The 18961-nt window shown below is 47.0% G+C and overlaps 1 protein-coding gene across 7 annotated transcripts in view; it reads right to left on the reverse strand.

The window, feature by feature from the left end:
* Nucleotides 1-18961, reverse strand: part of LOC134949185 (leucine-rich repeat and fibronectin type III domain-containing protein 1-like protein) — a 934368-nt gene that overhangs the window by 543173 nt on the left and 372234 nt on the right. The window contains exon 1 of one of the 7 annotated variants that reach the window (XM_063937625.1): nucleotides 10885-10973. The exons of the other annotated variants lie outside the window; for them this stretch is intronic. The gene's annotated coding sequence lies outside the window, so the exon portion shown is untranslated. Of the gene's footprint in view, nucleotides 1-10884; nucleotides 10974-18961 lie in introns of those variants that run through there. 7 annotated transcript variants of the gene reach the window in all.

Genomic DNA, 18961 nt, shown 5'->3' on the forward strand with positions numbered 1-18961 from the left:
CATTGGGTTATGCAGTGGTAGAGGCCTATGCTTAAAGGGTGTGGACAGTTACTATGGGGTGAGGCCAGCCCCTAACACAGAGGCTTGGTACTGCCATTAGAGACCATGGGTGGGATGTAATGCCATCCAAGTTGGCTGTAGGTGAGGGTTGCGGCTGAACTCGGACGTTTTTTTAAAGCAGCAATAATTTACAAGGCAGAGTTTTGACTTCAGAGTTTGGCCGGTATCCCACACCTCCAGCCAACTCGGACGGTATTATACCCGGCCCCATGTATCTGACACTTAGTGGTGTAACAACATATAATTTGAGTGCACTGCCCAGTATTCAATTACCTGTGATTACTGATGGCGAGTAATTGTGTCACTGGGGGTTACTCAGATAGCTTGCGCTGGCTTATCTGGGATTTTGCTTCACCTATCTCAGGTAGGCAAGCAAAATTCCTGAAAACAGCCCCATTTTTGTCCAAAAATGGGTCTGTTTCTATTGAAGACACACAGGTTTCACTGAACCTGTGTGTTTTCAGGAGAATTTTTTTTTTTCGGGCGACCTAATTGGATAGCACGGGGAAAAATTGGGGGAAAATCGCAAAAAACATCTGTTTTTTTGATCCCGATGTTTCTTCAGTTTTCAACCTGACACTGGAGGAAGGGATTAAACAATGGTGCACATAAAACATAAGATCCCCTGGGCAATATTAGTACATAAAGCAAGCTCCCTCACGAATATATCAAAACATGTTCAGATGAGGCCACATATAACATGAAATTCATAAAGAAAACCATGTAAAAGACCAACTTCATAGAAAGGGTGACCACGTGAATTCTTCATTGAGTCCATTTGGTGCCATCGAATTTAATTTATAAATCCATTGACATTCACGCTGGAGTAACAATTTGTGTCTATCACCTCCCCTCCGTAGGGGCGGGATCTGTTCCACCGGCATGAATCGAAACAAAATGTCTTGCCACCAGCGGTGTGCTGGCATCTGTACCCGTTAGTGCTTTCTTAATTGAAGACCGATGCATGTTTATTCTTTCTTTAATCATTTGGATTGTCTTGCCGACATATAGCTTGTTACAAGACCATAGAGTGATGTAAACTGTATATTTAGATTCACAATCTAGTCGATGGTGTATACGATAATCTGTACCAGTTGTTGGATGACGAAACTGGTTACTAATAAGCATGTCTTTACAGTTTACACATTTGGAGCATTTAAATGCTCCCTTCTGTAGACTTAGCCAGTTTATGTTTGCAGCTGGACTTGGGCTAATATCTGACTGTGATACCCTCTCTTTGAGGTTTTTGCTGCGCTTGAAACAAAATAACAGTAATTGTTGGCATGCTTGTCCCAAAATGGGGTCAGTCTGAATTATGTGCCAATGTTTGCAAATCGCCGCTCTGAATTCCCCAGACGAAATTGAATATGTATTTATGAATGGCAATTTCGTTGCTTGTGAAGTGGATTTCACTGAACACAATAAAGCATTTCGGTCCAGAGAGAGGCATTTAGAGATGGCATCTGATACCTCTTTTTGTCCATAGCCTCGTTCTAAAAACTTGAGACCCATGGTGTCCAGTGCAGCAGGTAATTTATTCCTATCAAAGGTAATCCTTACCACTCTAACCAGCTGAGAAAAAGGAAGTCCTCTTTTAAGTGGCTGAGGGTGGAAACTCAATGACAACAACAGAGTATTTTTGTCAGTCCTTTCTGAAAATATTCGTCACAAATTAGCCTTCAACAATACTAACGGTCACATCTAGAAAATCCATTTTGAGGGAGCTGCTATTACGTGAAAACCTAATAAGCCCTGGGATATCATTTAAATGGTTGATAAATTGTTCCAGGAGCTCCGCACCACCAGTCCAGATCAGGAAGAGCTCATCAATATATCTCAAATAAAAAGCTATATGATGTGAATATTTTCTATTGTTCATGATGTGTTGTTCATAATCATACATGTTTATATTCACATACGATGAGGCCATGTTAGAACCCACCGCAGTCCCATTTAGTTGTAGGTAAAAACCATTATTAAAAAGGAAATAGTTCTTGTGTAATATTACTTCCATTAACAAAATCAAAAATTCTATGGGTGGTCCTACATAATCTGGACTGGCGGTGAGGATCCTACTGACCGACAATATTCCTTCCGAATTCTCGATGTTGGTATACAAGCTACCAAATTCAAGAGTAACAAGAAGACAATGTGGTGGAGGCGAACCAAATCTATACAATTTGACCAAAAACTCGGTAGTGTCTTTGATAAAAAAAGGATTTTTTTTTGTACAATGGGTTGAAGAAAGAAATCGACGAATTGGGATAATGGTTGGCTAAGGGACCCCCTAGATGAGGTAATGGGTCTCCCTGGTGGGTTAACCAATGCCTTATGTACTTTAGGTAAATGTACAGTAGTGGTGTTTTGAGAAATTCCTGCATGGGAAAATCAGCTGTTTGCTCATCCACCCAACCATTACCCAATCCCAAGTTAATGATACCGTCAATTTCTTTCTTATATTTCTCCGTGGGATCAAATTTCAGTTTCATGTAACAGAAGGAGTCATCTAATTGTCGCATCACTTCAGCGATATAGGGGGTAATTCCAAGTTGATCGCAGCAGGATATTTTTTAGCAGTTGGGCAAAACCATGTGCACTGCAGGGGGGCAGATATAACATGTGCAGAGAGAGTTAGATTTGGGTGGGTTATTTTGTTTCTGTGCAGGGTAAATACTGGCTGCTTTATTTTTACACTGCAAATTAGATTGCAGACTGAACACACCCCACCCAAATCTAACTCTCTCTGCACATGTTATATCTGCCTCCCCTGCAGTGCACATGGTTTTGCTCAACTGCTAACAAAATTCCTGCTGCGATCAACTTGGAATTACCCCCATAGTCAGTTTTGTTTATTATTATATATATTATATAAAGTCCATAGGTGCGGCACTCCTAGCGGCTTGAATAAAGGACAACAGCAGGGCATGCGTGTATACCACGTTTCAATGCCTTTATTGCGGCATTGCCATCAGGTCTTTTTTGCCGCAATAAAGGCATTGAAATGTTGTCTACACACATGCCCTGCACCTGTGGACTTTATGTGACTATTATTTCTGGAGGCACCCCACCCAGCACAGTAATGCGGTCTTAATGGGAGAGCCGGGCACTCTGGTCTGTATGTATATATATATATATATATATATATATATATATATATATATATATAATTGAACCCATTATAATTATTTTTTTATTAAGTTGGTGGCACAGTGGAAATTAGTGGGGCAGTGGGTGATAAATAACTTAATTGGTTCCCCCTTCTACAGCCCTGCCCACACACCCAGAAATGCCTCCCCAATATTAAAATATGTAAAGAAGGTGACAATTCCAAAGACATTTTTCGTCTTTCAAATTTTTTGAAAAATTGCTTAGTGTGTACACTCAATTTCATTTGTCACGGTTCTGGGAACCAAGGGAAATTGCTCATCTTTCACATTGTTCATCTTTCACATTGGTCATGTCTTCTAGTGTGTAGGGCCCTTTACACATAGCTGACTCTGCCCTGCTATCCCCATAGTGGGAGATCTGACACAGCAGCTGTAGTGATGCAGTGTATCCCCGATCAACCAGCTGATTGACAGATGTTCCAGCGATACGGTGGGCTACAGATATAACTGTCACTCACACTACAGAGTGTGCTTAACAATGGGTTACCAACATAAAGAGGTTTTCCACCTAAATAAATAAAGAGACTATTGTTCTAAAACACTGTACACATCATGAACACCTCTGATCCTTCAATAAACTACTGTCCCTCTCGTTCAAGACAGACTTCAGCCCATCCATCCAACAGTCCATAAAGGAGACTATTTATGAATGTCTTTTGCTTTGCTGGACATTTGGCCTATATGCACGTCTTTTGATTTAAGAAGAGGTTACCCCGAGAAATCAGACACTAATATTCTTGGCCCTACTTTGTGTCCAATCTCTCTGCGCATATATAGAGACATTGGGCCTAATTCAGACCTTGTTGCAGTAGCGGCAGCAATCGCAGGCTGAAGCCCAGTGAGGTGAGCGCAGCAGCCGCACTGCACGTGCGCACACAGCGATCTCACTGGTGCAATCGGCTCTACCTGATTGACAGGCAGATGCGGATGCGGGGAGGTAGGGGGCATGCCAGCGGCATTTGGACAGCGTTGGGGGGCACAGTCAGGACAATGCAGGGGTGGCCGGACCGTTTGCGGGGCGGGCCACAGCGGCTGCGTGACATCACACGCAGGCGCTGCAACCAAAAACATAGCAGGTAGCCGCCTGCCAGCACAGCTAGGCTGAGTAGGCATGGAGCTACTTGTCAGGTGCGAAAGCATCGCTGCTGTGTGATGCTTTTGCAACTCTGCGGGTGGGGAGGGGAGGGCCTGGCATGCGGGGCTGACCACCCCTGTGCTGTGTCCCCCCGCCTGTCAGAGATTTTTCGCACATCTACGATCAGCTTTGAAATAGGCCCATTAGTCGAGTGTGCGTGTATCACTAACCGCCAAGCAGTATTAGACGGTGAACGGGAGAAACCGCCCCTCAAGAGTGGTATCCAGGAGGAGCCAAATCACCACACATAAGGCATATCAACTTTTGGGGACCACAAAAATAAATACGCCCCTAAATCGTAGAGGTCTATGAAGAGCATGAGTGCTTATCTCTATATTTATGACCATTACCTGCCAATACTGTCCAAATGCTGAACTGAAGTGTGTCCCCGGCCTCATTTTATCTGATTTTCTGAGCAAACCTCTTTTAAGGACAAGGTGTTCAGTAATTACTATGCTGACAGAGAGAGAAATGAGACACTTGGTTCAAAGAAACAGCCTCCAGTCTCTTGTTGATTCATTAGCAGGATCCTGCAGTGTTCTGCCATGTAGTGAAAGATACAGTATATAATGTACCACAGGGACACAGACATGACCAGCAGATTCTACAGCAGTACACACTCTACTACATTGCTAAATCATACAGGTCATCAGGCTGCCCTAGCAACACTCAGGGTGAGATTCAAATGATATATCACGCCCAATTTCCTTTCTAAAATGATCTCCGTTATCGCGCATATTGCGCCCATAGTAATCAGGTTTAGCTGTGTAAAGGGTTGGGTGCCTCATTACTCCGGGCGTAGCGAGCTGAAATAATGATACAACGTCCCTGAGGGCAGAAACAGAACGGGTGTGTAAAGGGGTGAAAAGAATTGAATCCCACCCAATGAGTCTAGTGAATGAAAGCACCAGTCCTGTGGGGCAACAACGAGAGATAGTGATAGTGACAACTTCCGTGGGTTAATGGATTAGTCCCATGTACAAAAGAAATCATCTAAGGAAATAGGCATGTGGGGCTAGATTGGGAAGTTGCCCTTGACATTATTCTGTAGGCAGGTCGAGACAAACTGTCAGCAAGTGAGGACAAATGAACAGGATGAGGGGCAATAAATGTGTGTGTGCAGTGTGAACCCCTGCAGGTTGGACCGGTAGGTGCACACGATTCCCCCTTCCTCTACGAAGCAGTGTGTTGCATGGCATACCTCTTATCGGTGACTACAATGGTTCAAAGTTACCAAACAATATAAATTGTCCCACCAGAACGGCGACCGCTGGCAGACATGGGGGCAGATGTATGAAGCGGTGATAATTAGCGCTTCTCCGTGTATGAAGAGGCAGACGGAAGAGAAATCAGAGATTTACCCAGTGGTGCCTTTGGCCTCTGATAATAACGCTGCCACCATAGCTGGCAATTACTAAGTGATGAGGACACCATCTGAAGGTGGCACTATGTGTTACTTACCAGTCCTGCTACCGGATGTCCTCGCCCCTGCGCCATCGGTCCTGAAAGAGGGATCACAGATTTGTGAATCTTGAGCACCATGACCATACTGACCCAGTCCCTATCACATCAGCAATGAGCGATGTAGGAAGGGCATGAAGGTGAGTTACCATAACACCTGTCCGATGGCTCTCTTCTCAGCGCAAAGAAATCCTGCATTGCTGTGGCAAGCTGTGATGCAGGGTATCTGCTAGCGCTGAGAAAAGAGGCAGGAAAATGCATTTGCCCCAGAGTCTTCCCCAGATTATTATTGTAGCTTTTATTATCTGCTGGAAATGAGTCCTAAGTACAGTTGTTGCTTCTCTGTATCCTGGATTGTTAGGTAGGTACTACTGAACTCTTGGAACGACAAGAAAATAATGAACACTTTACTGTAATATCAAATAATAGTTCCTACATACAATCGGGTCTACTGCTCCCCCAACCCACATTGCATAATTACATTCCAAGTTTACATTAGGGGATTCACTCTGAGTTGGAAGTAAAGAAAAAAAAAAAATGACCGCACCACTGCAAAACCTGCAGGTGTGGTATCAGGGGCGTTTTAAGAGAGGAGGAGGCCCGTGTGCAGCCTTCTGCTTCAGGGGTCCCCTCCTCTTTGACTGATGCACAGGATTTAATACTTACCTCTCCGAAGTCCCCCGGCTGTGCCGTTCTTCTCCGCGGCAGCAGAGTCTGAGAACAGACTCTATTGCGCATGCGCAAACCTCCGGGAACACACCGCGGTGGCCATTTTCCCGAAGATTTTGCTAATGCGCATGCGCGAAACTCCGAAAAAATGGCTGCCGTGCCGTCTTTCTGGAGTTTTCAGCAGGCGCAATAGAGTTTGTTCCCCCTAGTGTTCAAACTCTATTGTGCTGTGAAAAGGGATGGCTCCAACGGGGGACTCCAGAGATAAGTATGAAACAAATGGGTGCAGTGTGTGCGGGGTGGGCCCCCCTGGACCTGGGGGCCCGTGTGCCTCGCACACACTGCACCCATTATAGAATGTGTGGCATATGTAAGACGTGTAGAGGTATAGATTAATAGATTGCTGTGTAAAAATAAAGCTGTCCAGCACTTGTGGGCTACATGCAAAAGGAGCCAGTATTTATCCTGCAGGCCAAAAAATATAAATATTTGCACCCCTTTGCACTGCAATATGGTTTACCCATGTTACAGTACTTCCTTTTTCTTTTTTTGCTTTGATTACAACTCAAAATAGGCCCCAAAAGTCATCCAAGGCACACACATTTGCCTGCTTTGCAAACTCGGGATCTTGGCGCCGGTATACTGTGTGCCGGGATCCCGACAGCCGGCAAAATGAAGACCACCCCCCTCTCAGTACCCCTGCATCCTCCATATCATTGTCTCCCTGTACTAATTATTGTTAGGTGCCGCAGTCCACGGCGCCGCTCGGTCTGTTTCCAAGCGACGCTCACGGCCGCCGCACCTCCTTCCCTGACCGCCCGGCGCCTAGCAACTAGGGGATGCCGTGCGCGCTGAGCCGCCGGGTCCCTAGCAATGGTAGGACGCCGTGCGCGCTGAGCCGCCGGGCCCTTAGCAACGGGGACGTCTCTGTCTAACTGCGTTCCTCGTTGCTTCCTGTCTATCAGTACACCTGTTAGCTCTGGTCATGCAGCAGGGCAGCTGCACGACATTACTAATCAAGCTTTACTGGAGCTATTGGAGGGTTCCCTGTTATATTCTCCCTCACTACCTGGCACAGACGCCGGTGATAGCTTCCTGCATGCTGTTCCTGCCTGGTAACGTCTGTTCCTGATTTAGCTGTTTTTGGTCGATCCTGCTCCCTGTGCTCCCGAGTCCTGGAGTTCTGAAGCCGGTCCTGGGAATCCTTCATGTCCAAAACGAACCTGTTGCAGTCATACGAGGGTTTTCGTTATTTGGGGTTCTCTCCCGGTTTCGTGAGTAGCGGCTTCTGCCACGAGTTGCGGCCTAGGCCGCTTTAACTTTGTATTACTTTTGTGTTGGAGGTTTTTGCGGAGGTTTCCGCTTTTCACTGTCCTCCCCGGAACTCGGCGGTGCCGTGTGGGGGAACGGACAGTGGTATCTTTTGTTGTCCTTTTTCCTTGGCGGCATACTGCACATACCTTTAGTTTTAGGGTAGTTAGTAGCCCCTAGCTTCTGTTTGTTTTAGTTAGAGGTCCCCTTGTTATTACCCTGTCTCGGTTCACGCTTTGTCTCTCTCTAAGACCTGGGGGCATCGGAGTTGGGCAGACCTAATCCGCCCTTCAAACGCGGCTGCCGTGGGCCCAAGAAACCATAGTCATTCAGGCGTGAGTCGACCACACGGGTAAGACAACGGAGGTAGGGTGCTAGGGGCTATTCCCGTACCTCTCCTTAGTTCAGCGTCACGTTCTGGTACTCTGAACTCGCATCACTACATCTCTCCAGTTCTGAGCATCAGGAACGTAACAATTATACTTCCCATCTGCCCTCCAACCAGCCTGGCACCCCAACATGCGTCTCCCTGGTCCCTCAATCTGATGGCTCTCTTTAATATATCCCAGCACAAATAAATCCTGCATTGCTGCGACAAGCTGTGATGCAGAATATCTGTTAGCACTGAGAAAAGAGACAGGATAATGCATTTGCCCCAGTGACATAGGAGATCATTTACGAAGTGCAAAATGGGCATTCTCAGTTCAACAGCAAACTTCGGCCCACCATACACCTAATGTGTGCCCAGATTTCCCCTTACAAGCATAAGCTTTTACTGAGAAGAATCACATTGCACAGGCTGAGGTTAGAATTTGGGCAGAGCTCCTAATGAAGTAACAAGTAAAGTTGGACTTTTGCAGAAATGACATTACATTTAACAGAGTAAGATTACTGTAATGAGATAGACAGGTAAAGGTACTGTACTTGTTTAAAAAATAAAACATCTGCATAAAGATGGTCCTTCAACCAGTGGCGGGCATTTTCGAGGCGGTGACGCAGCGTTGGGGGGGGGGGGGGGGCAGGATGAACGGGTGCAGGTTGGCACTGTTTCCGGCGCAGTTACATCACGTCACACGCAGCCGCTCCAACTAAAAAGATGCGTGCTGACCGCCTGATTGCGCTGCCAGAGGATTGCGGACACATTGGGAGGCAGCCTCACACTTGTTGGCCAGTCTTGTCCTGTGCTGGGCGGCCCCCAGCATGTGCAGATATGAACACAGATCTGGCTGCTTTCATCTCTGAATAACCCCCAAAATCTGCATTTCCATGCTGCACATGCAGACCACAGTGTACAGTATACATAAGCATCCATATGCAACGTTTGCCGCATATTACATTTATGATGATTCCTTATGCTTGGAGAAGATCAGGCATGACCCCAGTACAGCAGCGGTGCGTTCACATCATTGTGACGGAGGTACACCTAGACCGAGACACAAAAGGACACTTGTCAGGTGAGCCTACCTCTTGCAAATGGTGGAGGGTTGGTGACGTCAAGTGCAATGCTTGTCATCAGTGATAGCTAGCCATTTCTGATTGGCTGTCTGTGTCTTGACCCCTCCCGTGACCTAATTCATTAGTGTGACTGCTACAAGATGTGAAGCCACGGCCATCTAGTCGCATTACTTGATATTTCTATTTGGAAAGTGGCAGGAGAGATGATTACCATTTGATCTATAACAATGAATAACACTTTATATGGTGATTTTCACATTTATTATTAACACTAGATACAGTAGCTGGTTTATGACCCTTCCTTGTATTAAATTATGCACCAACAGAGTGATTTTTCTTTTGCTTTTACAACTAAAACCGTCAAGCCACAGCTCTAAGCTTTATCTACGTTATCATCGCTGAACCGTTTCCTCATAGCCATGCCCCCTGCTGGACAATGCTGGTAATTTCAATGACCAGAAAATGGGGGTGGTATCTCCCTGTTTTGTCCAACACTGCCCGTTGCCTCCCCTGTTCAGTCCCCAAGCGGCTGCAGCATGTCAATCATTCTGCGGTTTCATACCTGCCAGCATTGGTGGTCAGTGGCGTGGGACCCTGCTTAGCAGAGCAGCGGTTAAGTAGCAGGTGAACAGATGACATGCACACAGCATCTATTCACAGTGTAGGGGGGTCCTGGGGGCAGCCCAGCTTCTTGGAGAGTGTGTACTCGCCCCTCACCGCGGGACACTGCAGCCCACGGGATAATGGGACTGTAGATTGTGAGTTACGCCTGCAGTTGTTATTGCCGTATTATCCATAATACCAGGCAGAACATACAAAATGACAAATATATTTCCATATAAAAGTACATAGAGAAAACATAGGAGGGACGGTCCTGTCACATTATCTTACATTCCAGAAGGGGTGTGGATGCAGTACGAGCATACTGGTATATCTGGCTGCTCTACTGCGACCGGTCATTACCAATCCATTCCAATCACTGAATCCTTACATCACACCTGATCACTGACACGGAACCAATTCTCATCAATAATCTAGAGCAGGGATGGGCAATACGGTGTGGTCCATTATATCGACATACATTGGGTCGACATGTACTAGATCGACATGGAAAAAGGTTGACATGAGTTTTTTGACTGTTTTTGGTGTCGCTTTCTTCGTAAAGTGACGGGGAACCCCAATTAGTGCACCGTGTCCCCTCGCAGCTTCAGTTACCGTTCCCAGTTGTAATCCACGTGGATCGTTAAGTATGAAAAAGGTTAAAAAAAAAGAATTTTTATTTTCCATGTCGACCTAGTACATATCGACCTAAAGACCATGCCAACATAATGCATGTCACCCTAATGACCGCCAGCCGGGCAATAAGCAGCCCTCCAGCAGCTGGTGAACTACAAATCCCAGCAAGCCCTACCACAGTTTTAGCATGTCATGATAGCAAGTGTGGCAGGGCATGCTGGGATGTGCAGTCCTACAGCAGCTGGAGTGTCAGCACGTTTTCAGAGTACAGTGTCACGACAGCTCTAACCTGGCTCCAAACCATTCGCAATCTGTACACCTGACATTTATCCATAAGATCCACTGGGTGTGTATTCCATGGTGACGCTCTATGCCACCAATCCCACTCACCATAGAAGTGTTCCACGGCAACTTCTGTCATCAAACCTCAATAAGAAAGTCTTCCAGCATACAACACAGCTGCAGCTCATCGTACACCGTGTATATGTCTAGGAAGAAGCTCAGCAAGAACACGAGGAGGAGAGCTCTATAATTAGCCAGGCAAGACTACAGCAGTGCACCTGGAGAGCTTCTCCGTACACAACACAAAACAGGCGTGCAAATCAATTCTGTACGGCAACGCCAAACCATTGGGACTGTACGGGAGATTTTACAGTTCAGATAATATGAGTAGAGTTTGACGGAACGTTGATAGTACACATGTGGTTCTCAGTTTTGTCCGTCTTCTTCTCTAAGGGCCTAATTCAGATCTGATTGCAGCAGCAAATTTGTTAGCAAATGGGCAAAACCATGGGGTTAATTCAGACTTGATCGTAGATGTGCTAAATTTAGCACATCTACGATCACTTTCACAGACATGCGGGGGGGACGCCCATCACAGGGCTAGTCTGCCCCCCATGTCAGGCACAACCCCACCCCCACCCCCACAAAGATTCAAAAGCATCGCACGGCGAAGATGCTTTTGTACCTGAAGAGTAGCTCCCTACCTGCGCAGCTCCTGCGCGCTGGCAGGGAGGTACCTGTCGCTCTCCGTGACGCAGTGGCTGCGTGTGATGTCACACAGCCGTCGCGACCCACCCCCAGTATTTACCTTGCACAGAAACAAAATAACCCACCCAAATCTAACTCTGCACATGCTATATCTGCCACACCTGCAGTGCACATGGGCCCTCATTCCGAGTTGTTCGCTCGTTGCCGAATTTCGCTATATTGCGATTAGTCGCTTACTGCGCATGCGCAATGTTCGCAGAGCGCATGCGCATAGTTATTTTACTCAAAAGTTAGGTATTTTACTCACGGCATAACGAGGATTTTTCTTCGTTCTGGTGATCGTAGTGTGATTGACAGGAAGTGGGTGTTTCTGGGCGGAAACTGGCCGTTTTCTGGGTGTGTGTGAAAAAACGCTGGCGTTTCTGGGAAAAACGCGGGAGTGGCTGGAGAAACGGGGGAGTGTCTGGGCGAACGCTGGGTGTGTTTGTGACGTCAAACCAGGAACGAAACTGACTGAACTGATCGCAGTGTAGGAGTAAGTCTCGAGCTACTCAGAAACTGCAAAGAAAATTCTATTCGCAATTTTGCGAATCTTTCGTTGGCAATTCTGCTATGCTAAGATTCACTCCCAGAGGGCGGCGGCTTAGCGTGTGCAATGCTGCTAAAAGCAGCTAGCGAGCGAACAACTCGGAATGAGGGCCATGGTTTTGCCCAACTGCTAACAAATTTGCTGCTGCGATCAGATCTGAATTGGGCCCTTAGCTCAGTAAAACACAAAAGTAATATTTGCGGACCTTATATTCATTTTATGGTGCGTTTCTTAACAAGAAAACACGAATGTAATAAACATAGGTAAAGAATTGTATGTTTACAGCCAGTAGTAAAACAAAGTAATAATGAAACAAACCATTCTCTTTTGTAGGGATGGCCATCGGTGGGTCACCATCGATGGTACCATTTATGGATAACCTCGATGGTGTAAAACCATCTGAAAGTGATCCATCGATGGTTTTACCCATCGATGGTCACACCTACATTTCTGTATAATGAAATGCAGGCCAATCAGAGCCCGGGGGCGTGGCTTCGTGGGTGTTAGGGGGAGGGGGCTGAACTCCGTGCCCTGACACTGAGTTTTAAAAAAAAAATACAAATATTCGGTAGCAGTGAACCATCGATGGCGGGAAACCATCTGGTTCTCTCCCCCATCGACGGTAAAAGTATCCAACATCGGTAATTGACCATCGGTAATCGGCCATCCCTACTCTTTTGTTATCTAACTTTCCTTCTATAGCAACAAACATGGAACCAACTGCTCCTTTTTAAATTGATTTCTTGAGCTGGCCTTTCTGTTGACACTGAGAAATTCCACTTCTACTTACTCTATTGATAAAGCGTCGGCGCTGCCGCTAACATTGCTTTTAGGCATCTTTGTGGCTTTCCACTGACGAGTGCTTGGATAGTTTCAAGGTAAAGCGCTGCCTGTGGGAGGATGATTCCTGAGCCAGCATAAAGACTGGCCTTGTGCATTAAGCAGTAGGTTGGCGTGTTTTGTATAATTCCGCAGCACATCCTTCTCCATCACGACTGAACCTCCCCCTCAGGATTTCTGTGGATACAAGTCTATAGAATATCCAGGTGGGGAAGGGAGAGAATATATGCGCTGTTGTTTCTTTCCCGCTACTTTGCTGTTTTTGTGTGAATCACTCTTTCTTCGCCCTACTCGAATGTTAATATCTCACATATGGTATTAATAAATCAAATAAAAATAAGTGACAATGACAGTGTTACTTGTGTTGATGATTTAACTCATTAACATCCATGGAGCCATAGAAAAAATTGAATGAATCAAAAGAAAGGAAAAGCGTGAGCTAGTGGCAGACATATACACTGCTCAAAAAAATAAAGGGAACACTAAAATAACACATCCTAGATCTGAATGAATGAAATATTCTTATTAAATACTTTGTTCTTTACATAGTTGAATGTGCTGACAACAAAATCACACAAAAATTATCAATGAAAATCAAATTTATTAACCCATGGAGGTCTGGATTTGGAGTCACACTCAAAATTAAAGTGGAAAAACACACTACAGGCTGATCCAACTTTGATGTAATGTCCTTAAAACAAGTCAAAATGAGGCTGAGTAGTGTGTGTGGCCTCCACGTGCCTATATGACCTCCCTACAACCCAAAAGTGGCTCAGGTTGTGCAGCTCATCTAGGAAGGCACATCAATGCGAGCTGTGGCAAGAAGGTTTGCTGTGTCTGTCAGCGTAGTGTCCAGAGCATGGAGGCGCTACCAGGAGACAGGCCAGTACATCAGGAGACGTGGAGGAGGCCGTAGGAGGGAAACAACCCAGCAGCAGGACCGCTACCTCCGCCTTTGTGCAAGGAGGAACAGGAGGAGCACTGCCAGAGCCCTGCAAAATGACCTCCAGCAAGCCACAAATGTGCATGTGTCTACTCAAACGATCAGAAACAGACTCCATGAGGGCGGTATGAGGGCCCGACCTCCACAGGTGGGGGTTGTGCTTACAGCCCAACACCGTACAGGACGTTTGCCATTTGCCAGAGAACATCAAGATTGGCAAATTCGCCACTGGCGCCCTGTGCTCTTCACAGATGAAAGCAGGTTCTCACTGAGCACATGTGACAGACATGACAGAGTCTGGAGACGCCAAGGAGAACGTTCTGCTGCCTGCAACATCCTCCAGCATGACTGGTTTGGCAGTGGGTCAGTAATGGTGTGGGGTGGCATTTCTTTGGGGGGCCGCACAGCCCTCCATGGGCTCGCCAGAGGTAGCCTGACTGCCATTAGGTACCGAGATGAGATCCTCAGACCCCTTGTGAGACCATATGCTGGTGCGGTTGGCCCTGGGTTCCTCCTAATGCAAGACAATGCTAGACCTCATGTGGCTGGAGTGTGTCAGCAGTTCCTGCAAGACGAAGGCATTGATGCTATGGACTGGCCCGCCCGTTCCCCAGACCTGAATCCAATTGAGCACATCTGGGACATCATGTCTCGCTCCATCCACCAACGCCACGTTGCACCACAGACTGTCCAGGAGTTGGCGGATGCTTTAGTCCAGGTCTGGGAGGAGATCCCTCGGGAGACCATCCGCCACCTCATCAGGAGCATGCCCAGGCGTTGTAGGGAGGTCATACAGGCACGTGGAGGCCACACACACTACTGAGCCCCATTTTGACTTGTTTTAAGGACATTACATCAAAGTTGGATCAGCCTGTAGTGTGTTTTTCCACTTTAATTTTGAGTGTGACTCCAAATCCAGACCTCCATTGATCATTTTTGTGTGATTTTGTTGTCAGCACATTCAACTATGTAAAGAACAAAGTATTTAATAAGAATATTTAATTCATTCAGATCTAGGATGTGTTATTTTAGTGTTCCCTTTATTTTTTTGAGCAGTGTATATAAACCTGTGGTCACATTTGTTTATTGGTATCCGGATTATAGTGTCTAGTTATGGGCCCTACACACTGGCAGATAAAACAGAACGACATGAACGTTCAACTCGTTCATATCGTTCTGTGTGTAGGCACCAACGATTAACGCGATACACGGCCCCGCACTCGTTAATCGTTGGCGCCCCGTTGCTTATGCATACAGGCCAATATGGACAAGATTGTCCATATTAGCGTGCAGTGCTATGGAGCCGGGTGGCGGGGCTGGGGGGGGGGGTTGAGTAAAGAAACTTCACTCCCACCATCACCTCCCCCTGCCGCCAGGTCGCCCGTATCCGCCAACGGGCAGCTCGGCGGCAGATCGGTATGTGTATAGGGCCCATTAAACAGTCAATAGATAGACACCATATGTTAGACATTAGGTCGACGTGAAAAGGGTAGAGAGTACAAAATGTCAACAGGGTCAAAAAGTTGTCATGAAAATGGTAGACACAGGCTTTTTTAAATTCTAGATTTTTTGGACTTTTTCATACCTTCTCTAGCCATGTCGGCATAGAGCTGGTTATAAAACTTGTGGCAGCGGGCGTCCGGCTCCCTCTCTACAGCGGAAGCCGGAGGCAGGAGCTCACTATTGAGCTCCAGCTTCCGTCTCTGTCAGTGCGCGCTATGGGAGAGACGTCATGACATCTCTCCCATAGTGCTGAGGAGCGGAAGCCAAGAGGACTGCGTCGGGAGCGGGGCTTGGTGAGTATGGTATCCCCATCATATATGTGTACTAGCGGCGCTTCTACTGGGGGGCAAGCTACTGGGGGCAAACTACAAAGGGGCAAACTACTGGGCATTACTACTAGGGAGCTTTACAACTGGGGGCAAACTAGAAGGGGGCAAGCTACAAAGGGGCAAGCTACTGGGGCCGGGGCATTACTACTGGGGCATAACTACAGGGGCATTACTACAAGGGGGCAAACTACAGGGGGGCTAAACTACTGGCGGCATTACTACTTGGGGGCATAACTACAGGGGGGCAAACTACAGGGGGGCAAACTACAGGGGGCATTACTAACGGGGGCTATCTACTGGGGGCAAACTACATGGAGGCTAAACTACAGGGGCTAAACAACTGGGGGCACAATTGCAGGGGGCATTACCACTGGGGGCTAAACTACAGGGGGCGGGGCAAAACTACATGAGGCAAACTACATGAGGGCTAAACTACTGGGGGTATTACCACTGGGAGGCTAAATTAAAGGGGGGGGGGGGAGTAAACTACTGGGGACATAACTGCAGGGCCATTACCAGTGGGGGCATAACTACTGGGGCTAAACTACAGGGGGCTAAACGACTGGGGGCATTACTACAGGCAACATTACTACAGGGGGCAATACTACACAGGGGCATTACCATTAAGGGCATTACTGATGGGGTGCACTACTAATGAGGGCATTGTAAAGGGGGCACTTCATAAGGGGCACCACTCCTGGGGGTATAAGGGGCACTACTATAGCGGGCATTGCATAAGGGGTACTACTACTGTGGGCATTGTATAAGGGGTGCTACTGCTGTGGGCATTACTGTATGTGTATTACGGCGTGCTACCAGTGCTCGAAGTGTGCCGGTATACAACGGTATGGTATACCGGCACTTCTTCGAGCACTGCAGGGCCAACAAAGAAGCTGAGCTCCCGGTCCGCCCTCCATCCCTCCGCCCCTACCATCACCGCCGCACTGGAAGCCCTGGTTCCAGACTCCCAGCTGTAGCGGATCTAGGACCAGGCCGGCTTTATTATCCCTGCCGCCGCATTGAGCTCCTGTGACCGTGGCGCTACTAGTTCAAATCTGTCACTGATTAGCTGACGGTCCGCGGCAGTTTTGAAATATTAGCACCGAGGTCACAGGAGCTCGATGCGGCGGCAGGGATAATAAAGCCAGCCTGGTCCTAGATCCACTGCAGCTGCCCTCAGCCTCCTCTGCCGCCCCGTCCTCGGTCCTCTGCATGCCCACAGCCTCCTCCTCTGCACTATCTCCGAGGCCCACAGCCTCCTCCACCCCACGCCTACCCATCCACCGCCGTTGCTAAACAGGTAATCTTACCCTGCTGCCTTTCTCTCTCCCTAATTCCCACTGTATGCCCTTGCTGTCCCTCTCTCTGTCACTCCCCCTGTCCTTGCTGTCACTCCCCCTGTCCTTGCTATCCCTCTCCCTGTCCCTTCTGTCACTCTATAATGTGAATTTTGGCTCATATCGTGTGCTATAATGTGAATTTCGGCTCATACCATGTGCTATAATGTGAATTTTGGCTCATACCGTGTGCTATAATGTGAATTTTGGCTCATACCTTGTGCTACAATGTGAATTTCGGCTCATACCGTGTGCTATAATGTGAATTTCGGCTCATACCGTTGGGTATAATGTGAATTTCGGCTCATACTGTTGGGTATAATAGGAATTTCGGCTCATACTGTGTGGTATAATGGGAATTTTGGCTCATTCTGTGTGGTATAATGTGAAAGGGGCACCAGTAAGGGGTCCTTACTATTGTGGTGCATAATGTGTATAAGGGGTTTATGGTGTGGTAAACTACACTGAAGGACATGCCTCCTTTTGAGTGGCAACGCCCTCTCATCAGGAGCACGTGCGCCTTTCGGCGCACACATAATTAGAACCTTCACTTTTCCATACCCCCACTTCAAAATTTCCACTTGGGTGCTACTACTGTGGGCATTATTACTACGGCGCGCACAATACCTTTGTTACATGGGCGCCGTGGGGAGGGGGGTGAGTTCCACCACCTCTCTAGGACCACTTTAAGCACTGCTTAAATCTACTTTAACATAGAAGCCAAAACAGGAGTAAACTTTGGCGATAATGCGCCATCTTGCTTTGTAATATGTTATTGCCGGTGATAACACGGCTATGTCACTGGTTTGTATATAAGAGACTTCAGTGATACGAAGAGAGATACACAGTGACTTGCTCCAAGGTGGGTGGGAGGTGAAAAATGTAAATGAGACTTACAGTCACACTTACTGCGATTGCCACTTTAAATGTTCACCTCCAACCCGTCAGAAAGCAGCGCTCCATATATAAAGCACCTCACAGCTGCATACGGGTGTAGTATGTCATGCCGGCTGTCGGGATCACGGTGTCCAGCATACTGGCGCCGGAGTTCTGACCGCCGGCATGCCGGCAGCGGGGCGGGTGCAAAAGAGCCCCTTGCGGGTTCGCTGCGCTCGCCACGCTGCGGGCGCGGTGGCATGCTATTTATTCTCCCTCCAGGGGGGTCGTGGACCCCCCCAAGAGGGAGAAAAGTTGTCGGTATGCCGGCTGTCGGGATCCCGGCAGCCGGCGTATCAAATGCCTCCCCTGCATACTCTGTGGACATGTCATAATCATATTGACTATTATAGTTAAATAATTATTTCTCTTAATGATATTCCCTTGCTGCAGAAGAAATGTGGTAGGCACTCATCATTCATTTTCTGCTGTATTTAGTGCACGCTATTGAGTTATTATTGATTGTAAGATATATTTAATTGGTTAGGTTTAATTAATTTTCTTGACTGTTAAATTGTCTACAGGCGTTTCCGTTGATAGTAAAATGTATTACACACTGTTTCAGTCATCACCTGCTTATTGTTTTTTTAGGAATATTATTATTATTATTATCATCATCAACAATTATTTACATAGCATGGGATTTAATTAGACACATCTGCCCCTGCCCCAACAAAGGGGGTAATTCCAAGTTGATCGCAGCAGGATTTTTTTAGCAGTTGGGCAAAACCATGTGCACTGCAGGAAGGGGGGGGGAGGGCAGATATAACATGTGCAGAGAGAGTTAGATTTGGGTGGGTTATTTTATGTCTGTGCAGGGTAAATACTGGCTGCTTTATTTTTACACTGCAAATTAGATTGCAGATTGAACACACCACACCCAAATCTAACTCTCTCTGCACATGTTATATCTGCCTCCCCTGCAGTGCACATGGTTTTGCCCAACTGCTAAAAAAAATCCTGCTGCGATCAACTTGGAATTACCCCCAAAGCTTACAAT

This window comes from Pseudophryne corroboree, chromosome 8 (assembly GCF_028390025.1).
Source record: "Pseudophryne corroboree isolate aPseCor3 chromosome 8, aPseCor3.hap2, whole genome shotgun sequence".
NCBI classification, from domain to species: Eukaryota; Metazoa; Chordata; class Amphibia; order Anura; family Myobatrachidae; genus Pseudophryne; species Pseudophryne corroboree.